The sequence below is a fragment of the Scyliorhinus torazame genome, chromosome 2 (assembly GCF_047496885.1).
Source record: "Scyliorhinus torazame isolate Kashiwa2021f chromosome 2, sScyTor2.1, whole genome shotgun sequence".
NCBI classification, from domain to species: Eukaryota; Metazoa; Chordata; class Chondrichthyes; order Carcharhiniformes; family Scyliorhinidae; genus Scyliorhinus; species Scyliorhinus torazame.
Genome location: NC_092708.1, coordinates 165,131,827 through 165,150,424, shown reverse-complemented (window position 1 = coordinate 165,150,424; position 18,598 = coordinate 165,131,827). Strand labels below are relative to the sequence as shown.

At 50.8% G+C, this 18,598-nt stretch overlaps 1 protein-coding gene and 1 pseudogene across 1 annotated transcript in view; one reads left to right on the top strand and one right to left on the bottom strand.

Annotated features, from left to right (window-relative positions):
* kcnh3 (potassium voltage-gated channel, subfamily H (eag-related), member 3) overlaps positions 1-18,598 on the bottom strand; it is a 1,447,071-nt gene that overhangs the window by 1,311,520 nt on the left and 116,953 nt on the right. The window lies entirely within an intron of this gene.
* LOC140385539 (kinetochore-associated protein DSN1 homolog) overlaps positions 1-18,598 on the top strand; it is a 148,258-nt pseudogene that overhangs the window by 30,722 nt on the left and 98,938 nt on the right.

The following is an 18,598-nucleotide window of genomic DNA, read 5'->3' as shown; positions in this document are numbered from 1 at the left end:
CTCTTTGTAGTATATGTAAATGATTTGGAGGAAAATGTAACTGGTCTGATTAGTAAGTTTGCAGACGACACAAAGGTTGGTGGAAGTGCGGATATGATGAGGACTGTCAGAGGATACAGCAGGATTTAGATTGTTTGGAGACTTGGGCGGAGAGATGGCAGATGGAGTTTAATCCGGACAAATGTGAGGTGATGCATTTGGTAGGTCTAATGCAAGTAGGGAATATACAGTGAATGGTAGAACCCTCAAGAGTATTGAAAGTCAGAGAGATCTAGGTGTACAGGTCCACAGGTCACTGAAAGGGGCAACACAGGTGGAGAAGGTAGTCAAGAAGGCATACGGCATGCTTGCCTTCATTGGCCGGGGCATTGAGTATAAGAATTGGCAAGTCATGTTGCAGCTGTATAGAACCTTAGTTAGGCCACACTTGGAGTATAGTGTTCAATTCTGGTCGCCACACTACCAGAAGGATGTGGAGGCTTTAGAGAGGGTGCAGAAGAGATTTACCAGAATGTTGCCTGGTATGGAGGGCATTAGCTATGAGGAGCGGTTGAATAAACTCGGTTTGTTCTCACTGGAACGAAGGAGGTTGAGGGGCGACCTGATAGAGGTCTACAAAATTATGAGGGGCATAGACAGAGTGGATAGTCAGAGGCTTTTCCCAGGGGTAGAGGGGTCAATTACTAGGGGGCATAGGTTTAAGGTGAGAGGGGCAAGGTTTAGAGTAGATGTACGAGGCAACTTTTTTACGCAGAGGGTAGTGGATGCCTGGAACTCGCTACCGGAGGAGGTGGTGGAAGCAGGGACGATAGTGACATTTAAGGGGCATCTTGACAAATACATGAATAGGATGGGAATAGAGGGATACGGACCCAGGAAGTGTAGAAGATTGTAGTTTAGTCGGGCAGCATGGTCGACACGGGCTTGGAGGGCCGAAGGGCCTGTTCCTGTGCTGTACATTTCTTTGTTCTTTGTTCTTTGTTGTTCTTTTTGAGCCTCCTGGGAGTCCCGGGGGTCACTCGCTTTTTCCACTTCATCAATACCCGCAACCTGCCCTACTCCATCGAGGCGGTCAGGACAGCCACCAGGGACTGCCAAATCTGCGCAGAGTGCAAACCGCAATTCTACTGGCCAGAGAAAGCGCACCTGATAAAGGTTTCCCATCCCTTTGAACGCCTCAGCATGGACTTCAAAGGCCCCCTCCTCTCCACCGACTGCAACACATACTTCCTGAACGTGATTGATGAGTACTCCCGGTTCCCATTCGCCATCCCCTGCCCCAACATAACCGCAACCACCGTCATCAAGGCCCTGCATAGCATCTTTGCACTGTTCGGGTTCCCCGCTTACATACATACTGATAGGGGGTCCTCCTTTATGAGCGACGAACTGCATCAATTCCTGCTCAGCAAGGGCATCGCCTCGAGCAGGACGACTGGTTACAACCCCCGGGGTAACGGACAAGTAGTGAGGGAGAACGGAACGGTCTGGAAGACCGTCCTACTGGCCCTACGGTCCAGGAATCTCCCAGTCTTCCGCTGGCAGGAAGTCCTCCCGGATGCCCTCCACTCCATCCGGTCACTGCTTTGTACCACAACCAACCAAACACCTCACGAACGTCTCTTTGTCTTCCCCAGGAAGTCCTCCTCTGGGACCTCGCTCCCGACCTGGCTGGCAGCTCCCGGACCCATCCTGCTCCGAAAACACGTGCGGGCGCACAAGTCGGACCCATTGGTCGAGAGAGTCCATCTTCTCCACGCTAACCCCCAGTACGCCTACGTGGCATAGCCCGACGGCCGGCAAGATACGGTCTCCCTACGAGACCTGCCGCCCTCCGGAGCCCCACGCACACCCCAGCCACCAGTCCCACCCTCCCTCCCACCAGTGCACCTTAAAGGAGGATCGGTCCTTCCGCCGGCCCTGTCTAGGTCCCCCACCCACCGACGCACCCTACAGATGCTCCCTTCCCAGGTCAACCATTTTCCCCACCAGCGTCGTTTAGGGATGTCGAAGCAGCCACAGAGATAGAGGCCACGTCCCCGGAGTCACAGACGCCCGAGCCTCCACCGGAGTCACAGACGCCCGAGCCTCCACCGGAGTCACCACCGAAGCTTTGACGATCACAGTGGATGCCCAGGGCCCCCGATCGACTGATTGCTTCATTTTAAAGTGTATAGTTAATTATGAATCATAAATTGTAAATTGTAAATAGTAAATAGAATTTTAAATAGTTACAAAACGCTGTACGGAGGTATTACGATACCTCCATAACTATAATTACTCCCACATTACCATGTTGTAATACCACCCCTGCTGGACTCTTTTTTAACAGGGGGTGAATGTGGTAGTCTGTGTAGAGGTATTACAGTATCTGGTAATGCTGGAACACCAATGGTAGATATTGTATGTTTCCTATTGGGAAAGCTGTATGGTAGCTCCGCCCTGCAAGGTGGGGTATAAGAGCCCGTGCCGCCCCAGCAGCCTTCATTCTGTACCTGAGCTGCTGGGGGAAACATCTAGCTTATTAAAGCCTTCAGTTGTGTTGTGTTGGGTATCCTGATACACAAATGAGCCAACACGGCTGTAGATGGTACAACTTGATTTTATTATGTTAAGTAACAGATGCAACTAACTATAGACTTGGGTACGTTCGCTACCAGCTAACCTATGGACCTAGCCCTATCACTAATGTTGGTGAGGCACTCAGCATATTGTCTATGTCGGAGTGTCACGCTGCAAGCTCTGTGTCCCGAGCTGTCTCCTACCAGAATGAGCGGGAACTCTCGAGTTCCCCCTTTTATAGTGCGTGTGCCCTTACTAGTGATTGGCTGCGATGTGTGTGCTGGTTGGTCCAAATGCCTGTCCATCAGTGTGTGTGTGATTGCACCATGATATGCTGATCTGGATATCATGACATCCCCCCTTTTCACAAGAAATATGTGCCTGCATGATAATAAATAAGATTGTGTACTGGGTGCAACTAAATATGCGTGTGCGAGATTAACTACAACATGTACAGGAGGCTAACTATATACATATGAAGATGTCAGGTACAACATAAGAACAAAAGTGTACCACGAACGGAACAAATGCAAACTCTCAAACACAGAACGATAATAGAAACATGTCAACAGTACAGTAAACCAGTTCAGTAAGTCCAATGGAACAATAGAAACCAAAACAGGCTCATAAGTTCAGTCTCTCAGGTGGGCGACGAATTCGGGTTGACCACCTCAAGGGTGGGTCAGGAGCCACCGGCTGAGGAATGGGCCTATCGACGGGCGAGAGAGGAAAATGCATCGTGGCAGGAAGTTCAACAAAGTCGACATCATGGGCAACAGGTGGGCATGGCACCGGTGCAGAGTGTCGTGGCAAGCCCGGAGTCAAACGAAGGGCCCGCCGATTGCGGCAGCGAACAGAGCCATCAGGCATGCGAACAACGAATGATCGGGGAGCTACCTGGTGGAGAACCTCAGCTGATGCTGACCAGCCACCGTCCAGAAGGTGTATGCGGACATTGTCTCCAGGCTCTAGGGCAGAAAAAACAGTTGCCCGAGCATCATGTGCCACCTTCTGCTGATCGCGCTGTTGCTGCATCTTCCGCAAGACCGGGGCATGATCGAGGTCAGGAACATGAATGGACGGAACAGTTGTCCTGAGGGTGCGACCCATCAACAGCTGAGCTGGCGACAGGCCCGTGGACAGTGGGGCCGAGCGATAAGCCAGCGAGGCTAGACAGAAGTCAGACCCGGCATCAGCAGCCTTGCAGAGAAGCCTCTTAACATTATGGACGCCCTTCTCCGCCTTGCCATTCGATTGAGGATACAACGGACTGGACGTCACATGCGTGAAGTTGTAGGCAGTGGCAAAGGAAGACCATTCCTGACTCGCAAAGCAAGGTCCGTTGTCAGACATGACGGTGAGCGGAATGCCATGGCGAGCGAAGGTCTCCTTGCATGCCCGGATGACAGCAGATGATGAAGTGTCGTGCAGGCGTATGACCTCCGGGTAACTCGAGAAATAGTCAATGATAATAACGTAGTCCCTGCCGAGCGCGTGAAAGAAGTCCACGCCCACCTTCGACCAGGGGGACGTGACCAACTCATGGGGCTGAAGGGTCTCACGGGGTTGCGCCGGCTGAAACCTCTGGCAGGTGGGGCAGTTGAGCACCATGTTGGCAATGTCGTCGCTGATACCCGGCCAGTACACAGCCTCTTGGGCCCTCCGTCTGCACTTCTCGACGCCAAGATGGCCTTCGTGCAGTTGCTCGAGGACAAGCTGGTGCATACTGTGAGGGATCACAATCCGATCCAATTTTAAGAGGATGCCATCAACGACGGCCAGGTTGTCCCGGACATTGTAAAATTGCGGGCACTGCCCCTTTAGGCACCCTTCTGTCATGTGGCGCATCACACGTTGTAGCAGGGGTTCAGCCGCAGTCTCACGTCAAATGTGGGCCAGACGTGCATCAGTGGCCGGCAGATTGGCCGATGTGAAGTCTACCTGTGCCTCGACCTGGCACACGAACCCCTCGGGGTCGGATGGTGTGTTGACCGCCCTAGACAGAGCATCTGCGATGATAAGCTCCTTCCCCGGGGTGTAGATAAGCTGAAAGTCGTACCTCCGGAGCTTGAGCAGAATGCGCTGGAGGCGAGGGGTCATGTCGTTTAGATCCTTCTGGATGATGCCGACCAGGGGGGCGATGGTCGGTCTCCACAGTGAACTGCGGAAGACATAGACATAGTCATGAAACTTGTCAATGCCCGTCAACAATCCTCGGCACTCCTTCTCGATCTGCGCATAGCGCTGTTCTGTGGGGGTCATGGCCCACGAGGCATAGGCGACCGGAGTCCATGATGAGGTGTTGTCCCGTTGTAGGAGGACGGCACCAATACCCGATTGGCTGGCATCCGTGGAGATCTTTGTCTCCCGTGTGGTGTCGAAAAACGCCAATACCGGGGCGGTGGTGAGCTTGACCTTGAGCTCCTCCCATTCACTCTGGTGTGCAGGCAGCCACTGGAACTCCGTGGTCTTCTTGACCAGGTGGCGAAGAGCAGTCCTGTGTGAAGCAAGGTTGGGAATGAACTTCCCCAAATAGTTGACCGTCCCGAGAAAGCGTAGCACAGCCTTCTTGTCTGACGACCGCTGCATGGCCATGATGGCTGCCACCTTGTCGACATCCGGCCGGACATCCGACCAGGAGATGTGGTCCCCCAAAAACTTCAGTTCAGTCTGGCCAAAAGAGCATTTAGCTCGGTTAAGGCGCAGGCCCTGATCTGGGATACGTGCAAAGACACGCTGAAGACGACTGATGTGCTCCTGTGGCGTTGTTGACCAGATGATAACATCGTCTACGTAGACGCGTACCCCTTCGATGCCCTCCATCATCTGTTCCATGATGTGATGGAACACTTCAGAAGCAGAAATGATACCGAATGGCATTCTGTTATAGCAAAACCTGCCAAATGGAGTGTTGAAAGTGCAGAGCTTCCGGCTGGACGGATCCAGTTGAATCTGCCAAAAGCCCTTTGAGGCATCAAGCTTGGTCAATATTTTTGCCCGAGCCATTTCGCTCGTGATCTCTTCCCGCTTAGGTATAGGGTAGTGCTCCCTCATGATGTTGGAATTCAAGTCTTTAGGGTCAATGCAGATCCGGAGCTCGCCGGATGGCTTCTTCACACACACCATGGAGCTGACCCATGGCGTTGGTTCCGTGACCCGGGAAAGCACTCCTTGGTCCTGCAAGTCCTGCAGCTGTTGCTTGAGGCGGTCCTTGAGGGGTGCTGGGACCCTACGAGGGACGTGAATGACTGGGGTGGCATCCGGTTTGAGTCGTATTTTGCACGTGTAGGGCAGTGTGCCCATGCCCTCGAAAACCTCCTGGTTGTGCGCAAGGAGTGAGTGGAGCTGTACCCTAAAGTCTACATCTGGAAAGTCAGATGTGCCGTCAGGAGACAAAGTGTTGACTCGCCGAACGAGGTGGAGAATCTTGCACGCCTGTGTGCCTAACAGTGTCCTTCGAGGATCCTACGATCTTGAATGACAGCTTGGCTGTGCGCGAGTTGTGGGTGACTTCCAGCTGGCAGGACCCCGTGGCCGGGATGACGTTCCCATTGTAATCCACCAATTGACAGTGGGAAGGTAGAATGGGTGGTTTGACCTTTAATGCCTGGAAAGCTGACCATGCGAGCAGATTGGCGGAGGCACCAGTGTCCAGGCGAAATGTGACTTGGGATCGGTTGACCGTCAGGGTGGCACACCACTCATCGTCCGGATCAATGGTGTGGACTGGCAGCTGCTGATGGTGCCTACTTGGGGACAGCCTGTTCTTATGGATGACTGCAACGCGGAAGGGCTCGCTGTCATCGATGTCGCCGGTCTGCAAGGTGTCTGGAGGTGAGCCAGTGAATGTAGGCCGAATGGCCCGCACGGTCCTGCGAGACTGGCGGAATTGTTGCGAGTTGGCAGGTTGAGGTGCTCGACAACAGGCAGCATAGAGGCCTAACCTGCCACAGCGTAGGCACTGTCGGGTTCTAGCAGGACATTGCCGCTGTAAATGTGAAGATCCACAGTTGCTGCACGTCGTGACGTCATTACGTTTGTAACGTTCGTTGCGCCACCGCGCATGCGCGGTGTGGTCCTGCGTAGTGCGCGCCTGCGCATCGTGTTCCTCTGCCACAGCGTCCCCTCTTTTGGTGCGTACAAGCGCGGGATGCCTTGGAAAGCGCGCGAAATGGCCGTCCTCGTCTGGGCCGCAGGCCGGGAGGCACTCAATCGACCGGACCTGCTCCGCCTCGGGGGCCCCGTGCCGTGCCGTTTTGGCCGCCTGGATATGGGAGTACCGGCTGGTCGCGTTTTCATGGAGGACACAGGTCTCTATTGCAGTCGCCAGGGTGAGTTGTTTCACTTTAAGGAGCTGCTGGCGTAGGGTGTCTGACACAACCCCAAAAACTATCTGATCCCTTATCATGGAGTCGAAGGTGGCCCCGTAGCCGCAGGATTGCCCAAGGATGCGGAGGTGTGTTAAGTATGATTGAAAAGGTTTGTCCTTACCCTGCAGGCGCTGCTGAAATAGGTACCATTCGAAGCTCTCATTTACTTCCACGCTGAAGTGTTCATCGAACTTGAGCAGCACCATTTTGTATTTTTTTCTGTCCTCGCCTTCCGCGAATGCCAGGGAGTTAAAGATGTGGATGGCGTGTTGCCCTGCCGTGGAGAGGAGAAGGGCAATCTTCCTGGTGTCCGATGCATTCTCCCTGTCTGTGGCCTCGAGGAATAGCTGGAAGCGCTGTTTGTAAAACTTCCAGTTTACACCTAGATTGCCAGCTATTCGGAGCGGCTGCGGCGGGCTGATGCTTTCCATGGATCAGGATGGCGGATGGCTGAAATGGTGCAGGTAGGTCTCACAGTCGCTGGTCTGCATCCACTCGTGGTATCATGTCCTGTTGGGTGTCCTGATACACAAATGAGCCAACACGGCTGTAGATGGTACAACTTGATTTTATTATGTTAACTAACAGATGCAACTAACTATAGACTTGGGTACGTTCGCTACCAGCTAACCTATGGACCTAGCCCTATCACTAATGTTGGTGAGGCACTCAGCACATGGTCTATGTCTGAGTGTCACCCTGCAAGCTCTGTGTCCCGAGCTGTCTCCTACCATAAATGAGCGGGAACTCTCGTGTTCCCCCTTTTATAGTGCATGTGTTCTTACTGGTGATTGGCTGCGATGTTGTGTGTGTGCTGGTTGGTCCAAATGCCTGTCCATCAGTGTGTGTGTGATTGCACCATGATATGCTGATCTGGATATCATGACAAGCTGGACTACAACCTCGCTTTAGTGGTCATTGATCGTACATCACCCGGGCAGCAGGATTCTCTGCCATCGCCGGGATGCCCAAGGTCCAGGGATGGCACGCATGTCACCTTGTGCTCATTGGGCCCCCGGGGAATGCCTTTCATGAACAGAAAAGAATTTCACTCACTGAACATCCAGCTCATGTACGACCGCCACATGAAGATCATGCACGTGTGCACACTTCCCAGGGAGTGTGCACGACAACTACATCCTGGGCAGTCGGACATTCCTCGCATCTTTGCGGACCTCCCCAGGATGGCCGGCTGGCTCTGGGGGATAAGGGTTCCCACTGAGGCGCTGGCTAATGACGCCAGTACGGAGACCGAGACCGAGGCAGAGAGCTGATACACCGAGGCCCATGTGGCCACCCGAGCTATCATTGAGCGGTGCATTGGACTCCTCAAAATGCGATTCTGTTGACTCGACCATTCTGGCAGTACACCCCCCAGATGGTCGCCTGCTTTGTGGTGGTCAGCTGTGCCCTCAAAAACCTTGCACAGCCGTGGGCGGAAGGAGAGGAACTTGTGGCCACCTCAGAGGAGGAGGACAAGGACGGGCCAGACCAGGAGGGACTGGAGGACAGGCTGGGGAGGACCCACAGGACTAGAAGGATGACGGACGACAGGCGGGAGCAGCTTAGGGCAGCACAGAACAGGGTAGCACAGTGGTCAGCATTGTTGCTTCACAGCTCCAGGGTCCGAAGTTCGATTCCCGGCTTGGGTCACTGTCTGTGCGGAGTCTGCACGTTCTCCCCGTGTCTGTGTGGGTTTCCTCCGGGTGCTCCGTTTCCTCCCAGAGTCCAAAGATGTGCAGGTTAGGTGGATTGGCCATGCTAACTTGCCCTTAGTGTCCAAAAGGGTTAGGTGGGGTTACTGGGTTAAGGGAATAGAGTTGAGGTGTGGGTTTAAGTAGGGTGTTCTTTCCAAGGGCCGGTGCAGACTCTATGGGCCGAAGGGCCTCCTCTTCTGCACTGTAAATTCTATGATTCAATGATTCATCTTCGCATGCTTCATATAGGACACAGCCCCGTTCATCATTCCCCTTCCCACCCCCCAATCCCTCTGCCTATTACCTCCCCCCCTCATCATCTTCCTCCCCACATTCCCATCCTCCCAGGGAGTGTGCAACATCACTCCAGGATGATGTGACTGTGTCGGCACTTTCAGTGGGTCACTGTCAAGGGCAGGGGGGCCATAATAACCCGCAGAGAGTTGAGCGCTAGAGCTCCTCATCCAATGTCATAGTCTGACCCCTGCCTGTCAGCTGAGTGCTCACTCACACCCTTCACTGGATGGGGTAGGGGATTGGTGCTCGGCCTGCATTGCTGACCAAAGCGACAAAGGCATCATACTGATCGAGGCCAACATACTTTAATGGCATACAAATGTGTACCGAGCTGCCTAACACTCCCAATGGTGTCGCCCATGAACCCCACCCCTGCCCGGCACACCCTGTACTCCCTCCTCCCCTCCCCCCATGCCTTTTCAGTGATCCTCCACCTGCTTGGCCCTCTATGCTCTAACCACTATGTCTCAGCGTGTCCCCAGGATGCACATCTGAAGTGGAGGGAGCCTGCTGCCTACCACGTCCCATAGCTTTTGATGCTCCTGGTGGGCGTCCTCTGGGGGCTCTGAGCCCGGAGGGCCAGGCAAACTTGTCGGCGTCACATGCCCCTCTGTGCTACCCTGTTCCGTGTGCTGACTACAAGACATGCCACTGTCAGCGGGGTGGGTCTTGGGGGGCCTGGTGGCCGCCGTCACCACCCCATAGCATGACTCCGGGTTGACACCCAGCGCCCCCTTCTCCCGGACAATGCCGATAGAGCCCTGGAGTTCACGTCGGGACAGAGCGGCAGCTGGAACGAGCACCGGCTGCCCATGCGCCATCTGGCTCTGCCAGCCCTGGCGGCTCCCTAATATCTGCATCGTGGTGTTGATACCCTCGGCGATGCTCCTCAGTGCCTGAGACACGTCTCCTAGTGACTGGGACATGTTGCCACTTCCTCCCAGGCAATGGTGACAGTCCGGTGGCTGAGCTCCCTGGACCCTCAGGGGAACAGGGCACCCCTCCTGGCCTCCACCGTGCCTAGCAGCCTACCCGGGTTGCCTTCTCCGAATCAGGGTTATGGTCTCTTCGTTGCCATGGTTGCTAGCGGAGTTAGGTCGGCTGTGCAGCAACAATTTAAGTGCTCTTGTCACTTGTTAGCTGGGGGCTAGTGAGCACGATCCCGGTCAAATCAGCCAGCAGAGCATGATTTGTGGCGTGAATCCCGTGGGACATGTTAAGTGGCCCAATTAACGTTTGATAATAGTGATGACCTTGCCGGGTCAAGTGTCAGGAAGCTTGTGGCAGTTCATGCTCGCTATCACACTTCGAAACATTTTCAGTAAATTGTGCCCATTGTTTTCAGTTCCTGCACCAATCTCAATTCCCTGGTTACCGACTCCATCCTTGTTACCTGGCAACTGTCTGAGACTAAACCAAACCGTTCACAATCTTGATGTCATATTTGTTCCTGAGATGAGTTTCCAACCACATACCCTCACCATCGTGAAGACTGCCTATTTCCTCCTTGATAACTCTCCCTACTCCACCCCTACCTCAGCTCAGTTGCTGCTGACACGTTCATTCCAGCCTCTTTTACCTCCAGACTAGATTATTCCAACACATTGCTGCTGGATAATTTCCCACATTTTAACCTGCGTAAATTTGAGGGCATCACAAACGTTTCTGCTCATGGCCTTAATCGTCTCGTTAACCTATCACCACTGCGATTCCTGATCTACATTGGTTCATGCTCATGCAAAACTTTGATTTTAAAATTCTTATCCAGTGTTTTCAAATTCCTTTATGGCCTACCCTCTTATCCCTACCTCTGCAATGTCCCACACTCTCCAGGATATCTGCGATCATCGCATTTTGGCTTAGAATCATAGAATCCCTACAGTGCAGAAGGAGGCCAGTTGGTCCATTCAGTCTGCACCGATCCACTCCATCCTATGTCCGTTATCCCATAACCTATTGTGCACATCCCGAAACACTATGGGGCAAATTATAATGGCCAATCCAACTAACCTGCATATCTTTAGATTGAGGGAGAAAACTTGAACACTCAAAGGAAACCCAAGCAGACACTGGGAGAACGTGCAACTCCACACGGTCACCCAAGGCAAGAATTGAACCCAGGTCCCAGGGGTTGTGAAGCAGCGGTGCTATCATCTTCTTGAATATCAAAATTTAACTGCTGCACTATTGGTGGCCGTGCATTAAGCTGCCCAGACTCTGCTCCAGAATTCTTTCCTTAAACTGCTTTGACTTTTTATCTCTTTCCTCCTTTAAGACATCCTTTCCAACTTACCTCTTTGACCAAGCTTTTAACTATCTGCTGTAACATCATCTTATGTGGCTCAGTGTTTAAATATGCTTTATAACACTCCTGTAAAGTGCCTTGCACCATTTTATTGCAGTAATGGATAGTCCTTTTTCATGTTCCTATTTCTTCAGTCACACCCGAAAATGGATAGACATCTCAGAGGTTCTCATCCCCTGGTACCTGGTATTTTCAGATGGTGAAATCACAGTGGGTTCAGTCAGCAATCTCCTCTGTCAATGGTGCCCCAGGTATCCCCCGTCGATGGTGCGCCAGGTATCCCCTATTGATGGTGCCCCAGGTATCCCCCCTTGATGGTGCCCCAGGTATCCCCCCTCGATGGTGCCCCATGTATCCCCTGTCGATGGTGCCCCAGGTATCCTCCGTCGATGGTGCCCCAGGTATCCCCTGTCGATGGTGCCCCAGGTATCCTCCGTCGATGGTGCCCCAGGTATCCCCCCTCGATGGTGCCCCAGGTATCCCCTGTCGGTGGTGCGCCAGGTATCCTCCGTCGATGGTGCCCCAGGTATCCCCTGTCGATGGTGCCCCAGGTATCCCCCCTCGATGGTGCCCCAGGTATCCTCCGTCGATGGTGCCCCAGGTATCCCCTGTCGATGGTGCCCCAGGTATCCTCCGTCGATGGTGCCCCAGGTATCCCCCCTCGATGGTGCCCCAGGTATCCCCTGTCGATGGTGCCCCAGGTATCCTCCGTCGATGGTGCCCCAGGTATCCCCTGTCGATGGTGCCCCAGGTATCCTCCGTCGATGGTGCCCCAGGTATCCCCCCTCGATGGTGCCCCAGGTATCCCCTGTCGGTGGTGCGCCAGGTATCCTCCGTCGATGGTGCCCCAGGTATCCCCTGTCGATGGTGCCCCAGGTATCCCCCCTCGATGGTGCGCCAGGTATCCCCCCTCGATGGTGCGCCATGTATCCCCCCTCGATGGTGCGCCATGTATCCCCTGTCGATGGTGTCCCAGGTATCCCCCCTCGATGGTGCCCCAGGTATCCCCCCTCGATGGTGCGCCATGTATCCCCTGTCGATGGTGCGCCATGTATCCCCTGTCGATGGTGCCCCAGGTATCCCCTGTCGATGGTGCCCCAGGTATCCCCTGTCGATGGTGCCCCAGGTATCCCCCGTCGATGGTGCGCCATGTATCCCCTGTCGATGGTGCCCCAGGTATCCCCCCTCGATGGTGCCCCAGGTATCCCCTGTCGATGGTGCCCCAGGTATCCCCCCTCGATGGTGCGCCATGTATCCCCCCTCGATGGTGCCCCAGGTATCCCCCCTCGATGGTGCCCCAGGTATCCCCCCTCGATGGTGCCCCAGGTATCCCCTATTGATGGTGCCCCAGGTATCCCCCCTCGATGGTGCGCCATGTATCCCCTGTCGATGGTGCCCCAGGTATCCCCCCTCGATGGTGCCCCATGTATCCCCTGTCGATGGTGCCCCAGGTATCCCCCCTCGATGGTGCGCCATGTATCCCCCGTCGATGGTGCCCCAGGTATCCTTGCCAATGATGTAATCTTAGGCAGTAATGTAAATCTACGCGTCGGTATCCTCCAACATGTTCAAGACCTATCAACCGACACTGGGGGAAGATTTAACCAAGGTCTTGGATACGAGAAGATACGAGAGGAAAATAGAGAAATAACCACAGTTTCATAAGATTCTTGCCTTTGGCTGTTCAGCTTCTTTTTCAAGAGTTTCAATGGCCAATTAGAACGCCTTGAAGACAAGCAAGCAGTGCAGGACAGCTGTTTATGGGAACTGGTCTTTGGCACACAGGTAAGATTAAATGAGTTCAGAGGGAATGATATGTTGCAGACTAAATCTGTAATGAATTCCGATCAGCAGCGATATCATAGATTATCATAGAATTTACAGTGCAGAAGGAGGCCATTCGGCCCATCGAGTCTGCACCGGCTCTTGGAAAGAGCACCCTACCCAAGGTCAACACCTCCACCCTCTCCCCGTAACCCAGTAATCATCATGGCCAATCCACCTAGCCTGCACATCTTTGGACTGTGGGAGGAAACCGGAGCACCCGGAGGAAACCCACGCACACACGGGGAGGATGTGCAGACTCCGCACAGACAGTGACCCAAGCCGGAATCGAACCTGGGACCCTGGAGCTATGAAGCAATTGTGCTATTCACAATGCTACCGTGCTGCCACGGTATGAAGGGCAAGCCATTGGACTAAAGTGAAGAGGTGAGAAAAGATATACTACGCTATTCATTTTCCCTTTTTGTTTACCTATCGTTTCTTCCCTCTCTGTTCAAACCCTGCTGCTTGATTGCACCTATGTTAAACAGATTTCACAGTCATAAATCTCCAGTGGTCATGAAGAATAGCAAAGTCAAAGCCAAAGCCTTTTAAAGACAGATGCAGAAAAAAATATATATACTTATGACAGAAGGCAAGAATAACAGCAAAGAAATTCAAGCACCAACAGTTTTAAATTCTGCCATGTTAGACTTCAAACAAAATAAGTGCATAAATATGTCTAACATACAAGTTGTTGGAATATTACATTGAGTGAACCAATCCATAGGCCGCGATTTTGCGTTTGCATTTGCCGTGAACAGAAACGGCAACGTGAGTGCAAATTATCGCGCTTCAGAAAACTAGAATGTTGCCAGCGAGATCTCATTTTCTATATTTCCCCCACCCTCACTGGTGAGCAACACAGGCAGCAGTTGAATTTGGCTTCCAACCTGATAATAGCATTCAAATGAACATGCACTTTGCATGTTCCTGCCTGGGCGGATCCGGAAACCTGTTAAGGCTGGAGATGCGGGCTGGGAGACTTGCAACGGGTCTGATGGCCAAATCAAAATCCGATTTTGGCCTGATGTGCAGGATTCAGTCGGCCATCGCAAATCTCACAGCTAACAGGCGGAACAGGAGAATCCTGGCCACTGTTTACATAACAAAATCTGCTTTGGCATCCATTAAATCTTTCCCTTCTCCATTGCAGGTACCAGCAAGAAAATGGGGAGGAAAAGTAGGCAATCCACCCAAAGCTTCACCTCCAAGCCCACCTCTGAGGTTGATTACTGAGAACCATCCTGATTGCCCCTCCTGATCATGAACCCTTCCGTTCTCAAGGTTAGCCATACTCTGATTTTGCGCATCACCCACCCATGAGCCAAGCACTTCCAACCTACCTAATTCAACAACCCCTCTGACTGTCACTGTACTGTCTGCCTCCCAGTGCCCTCAATCAAACCCTTAGAACCAAAGTATTCAGCTGAATGACCCCACACTTTAGACCCATCTTTCTATGATGCTCATTGCCCAGAGACGCCATCCACTGCCCTCAACGGGACTAATTCATGCGTGACATGCTTACCTTCCTAAACAAAACCCAAGACACCGTCCCTACAACTCCCCCTGCCCCACCACCACCACACACTGACCTGCCTCTCTTTACCGGCCTCCATACAGCTTGGTCTACTACCACCTGATCATTTCAGGAGGCTGACATTTACAGACGGTCCCCAAGAAGGACAAAGCTGTGTCTACTCAGTCCAAGGTCGAGGTGGATGTCTATGTGCATCTCTTATATATAGTTGTAAATGTGAACATTTGAATTCCTCACTGGTGGAGAACTTAATTTGGAGGAGGCAATTAATTATTGTGGTAGTCACCACTGATTTTATAATAGTTGTTATTAGAGGTAATACGGTAAGGCTTCTGTACTACAGGTACGGGGGTAGATCCCTGCCTGCTGGCTCCGCCCAGTCAGCGGAGTATAAATGTGTGTGCACACCGAGCTGCTCCCATTCTGGTAGCAGCTGCAGGAGGCCACACATCTGCTTAATAAAGCCTCGATTACTCTCTACTCTGGTCTTGTCGTAATTAATAGTGCATCAATTCTTAATTGGAAAAATTTATCCCACCACTAACCTGTTATCTGCTTGAGTGGCACAACATGTATGTGGCTGGTCTTCTTTAAAAGAGGTGATGCAGGAGTCTCACCAACTCTCCATCTGGCAGTCAGACCCCTCACAACTTCATAAGATTCTGCCCAATGTCTGGTGAACTGGATGTGTATACGCAAAGTGCAGATGCCACCTTGTTACCAAACTGGCGATTGTAGCAACAAAACTATAATGGTTTGGAGCTCAATTTTGCAATTGAAGTGCATTTTTCTTAATTATTCTTGATCCAGAATGTTATCACTAACATAAGAAATTAATAAATAGGAACAGGAGTAAACAAAGGTCCACTGCTTCCTTTTTCTGACGTATTTTTAGCATTATTGTTGTATCCTTTGTCCATGAATCGAATGGCAAAAGTATAATGGAAAAATGGACAAATCATAGAATTGCTACAGCACAGAAAGAGGCCATCCATCCTGTCATCTCTGCAGCAGCTCACCTATAGAGTAATTTACCTAGTTCCACTCCCCTGCCTTCACCCCATAGCCCTTGGATAGTCTTGGTGCAGTCCAGAACAATGTCGTACGAAGAAGATCGCACAAAGATTGGCTAAAACAGAAAGCTTTCAAATTGTACTTCTCTGGTGGCCCTCTACCCTATCCTTAACATTTCAGTGAGTACAGTACTGTATCAAGAAAAGATCTGTTGAAACAAAAATAATTAAAGGAGTAGATTCATTTTGGAGGATTGTGTGTCAGTTCCAACATAAGGGAATTCTGAATTCTGAAACTCTTAAATAGAAATGTATTTGGTATCGGGATCTATATATTCATTAATTATTAATATAAGTGTGTTGCCATGTGGCCTCTGCAACAGACCTGATAAAGGCCCGTCTCCCTATCATAAGGCTATGGGTCAGATCCTGGAGCTACTCTTTCAAACACATACTGATAAGTAGATACCAAGGAGGTTAATCTATGAATTGGCACTGTAGCTACATAGCAATCACAGAAATGGCAATGATTGTAAAATAGTCTTATATCAGCCTGATGATTGGCCTGGCCACCAATTTAGGCATGTGGAATATTAAGCAGCTCCACTGGAGAAGCAAAACAGATTTTTTTAAACAAAATAAAGTCGATATTAATTGTCAAAATCCAAAACTGTGGAGGTGGGAAAAGAGAAGCAAGACCTCACCTCACATAATATGTCTTTGCAGCTTCTCTGCACTCCATGTTAATACTGTGTTCAAAGGCACAGCTTTACAGTTAAACATTTTATTAAATTAGACACAAGAACATATGATGCTTAAGGGAGTGTTACAAGATGGTTGTTGTTGTACTGTCTTTAATTTTAAATCCCTAAAGGGTTGGGGCTGATGGAAACTAATGCAAGGTTTGATCTTTGCGTTTGAAGTCAGCCAACAGCATTTCATCGCGAGTGATAAGCACTCGAACTGCTGTGTGACAGCTCACATAGTACATTACTGTGTCAAGATTGCAACAGGACATTAGGCTTCATTCAACTACATTTTCCCCTCTCTATCCTTATGCAATTTTCAATGTGGAAAAAGGTACAAGATTCACATTTTTAAATTATGAAAATGCTAATATATTAATAACGCGGTTTTCTAAATAATTACTGGGCAATTATTACAGATTTTATAATACTATTGACTATTAAAACAATTAACCCTTTTAAAATGAATGACTGAAATTGATACAGATTTTAAATGATGCTGTTCAACAGATAATTAAATTAACCCTTTCAAAATACAATTAGAATTGTATTACACAGGGATTAGAATAATTAGAGTGAGACTTTGTTTCAAAGTCAGTTCAAAAGAATGCTGGAGGCAAAAAAAAAGCCTGGGACTCCTGGAAATTTTGAAATTAAAAAAGCCACAGAGTCTGGAAATACATAACAGGGTCTGTCAGTAGAGAAAAAAATAGGTTCACATTTCAGGCAAAGACCTTTGTGAATTTATTTGAAGAGTTTCCACTTCAAACATTAACCCCTCAATATCAGATCAGCTGTTTGTTATAACTCTCTCCCCGTTACTTTTCCATTGATCCATACGTCACGCAAAGTAAAAATTACCGCCAGTGTGCTGTCATCATTTCATGCTTTTTAAAAAAAAGAATGATACTGGCCCTTCACCAACCTTTTTTTCTGCATCGCTGCTGAGTGCTAAGCAACATGTTGTTAACATCGTTGCATGATGGACTGGAATCAAGTATAAAGTCCAGCAGTCTGGGAAACATGAGATAACATACATTTGAAGTAGAGAGTTCATTGAAGAAATCTGAATCAATGATAGTACTTCTGCCTGTATCAGCTGAGCTGTCGAATCTTTGCAAAACTAACTCTTGGTACCATTAGTATTTACATTTTTGAAATAACAGTTGGAATTTTCTGATATCATTCCATTGGAGAGAACTGGAGTGACTGGGTGTAGGCAGTGGGCTGGAGGGCAATAAAGGAATAAAGGGTTTGGTGTTTGGGCAGGAAAGTAGAGCTGGTGCAGCCATGATCTCATTGAATGGCGGAGTAGGCTCGAAGGGCCAGATGGCCTACTCCTGCTCCTAGTTCTTATGTTCTTCGGAGATGTGCTGCATCTGCATTGCAGATTCTGCAGGTTGGGAGTTTGTGTTGAAATTTATGGAAACTGGACTTCCGGTTGCGGCGATGTGCTGAGTGGATGCACATCAGGTGGCTCTCCTCCCAAACAAACCCAACAGAGGCAATTTATCGAGAATTTTGGCTTAAAAAGCCCACCAAAACCCAACCAAAGGCGAAAGACACAGAAAGGGAATATGCCTGGAAATAATAATAAATCGAGGGGACAGTGAGATGTAAGTAGCAGCAGCGAAGGAAAAGGGCAGGAGCTGTGGGCATGCAGGCAGGTGGCCCCATGAGACGGGACGGAGGTTCAGGTGAACCAGGCAGGGGAAAAGTTGGTGAGCTGAACAGCGGAGCAGGAACAGGACGCGGCGACCACCCCTCCTCCCCCACCCCACACAGGGGGAAGAACGGAGTAGCGTGCGGAAATGGGAGCTAAATGCCATAAAGGAGGCGATCAGGATGGAGCTCCACACGATGATGAAGGAGGTGATGTCGGAGGTGACAAACAAAATGCAGCGGACCATTGAAGGCCTGGGAAGGAAACCAGAGGCACAGGAGAAAACAATCTGGAGTTGGAGAAGGCCGTTTCTCCAGGACTGTAGCTCTGGAAACCGAGTTGAGAAGGTTGGTGACGATCAAGGGGAACCTAAGAGGGAATGTGGAGGACCAGGAAAATAGGTCCAGATGGCAGAACGTCAGAATAGTGGGTCTGCCAGAGGGGATAGAGGGCAGAGACACAACGGGCTACATCGCCAAATGCTGGGCAAGATGGTGGGGAGAGAGAGCTTTCCAAACCCCCCAGAAATGGACAGGGTGCACAGGTCACAAACAGCCCCTCAGGAGGGCATCAGGGCA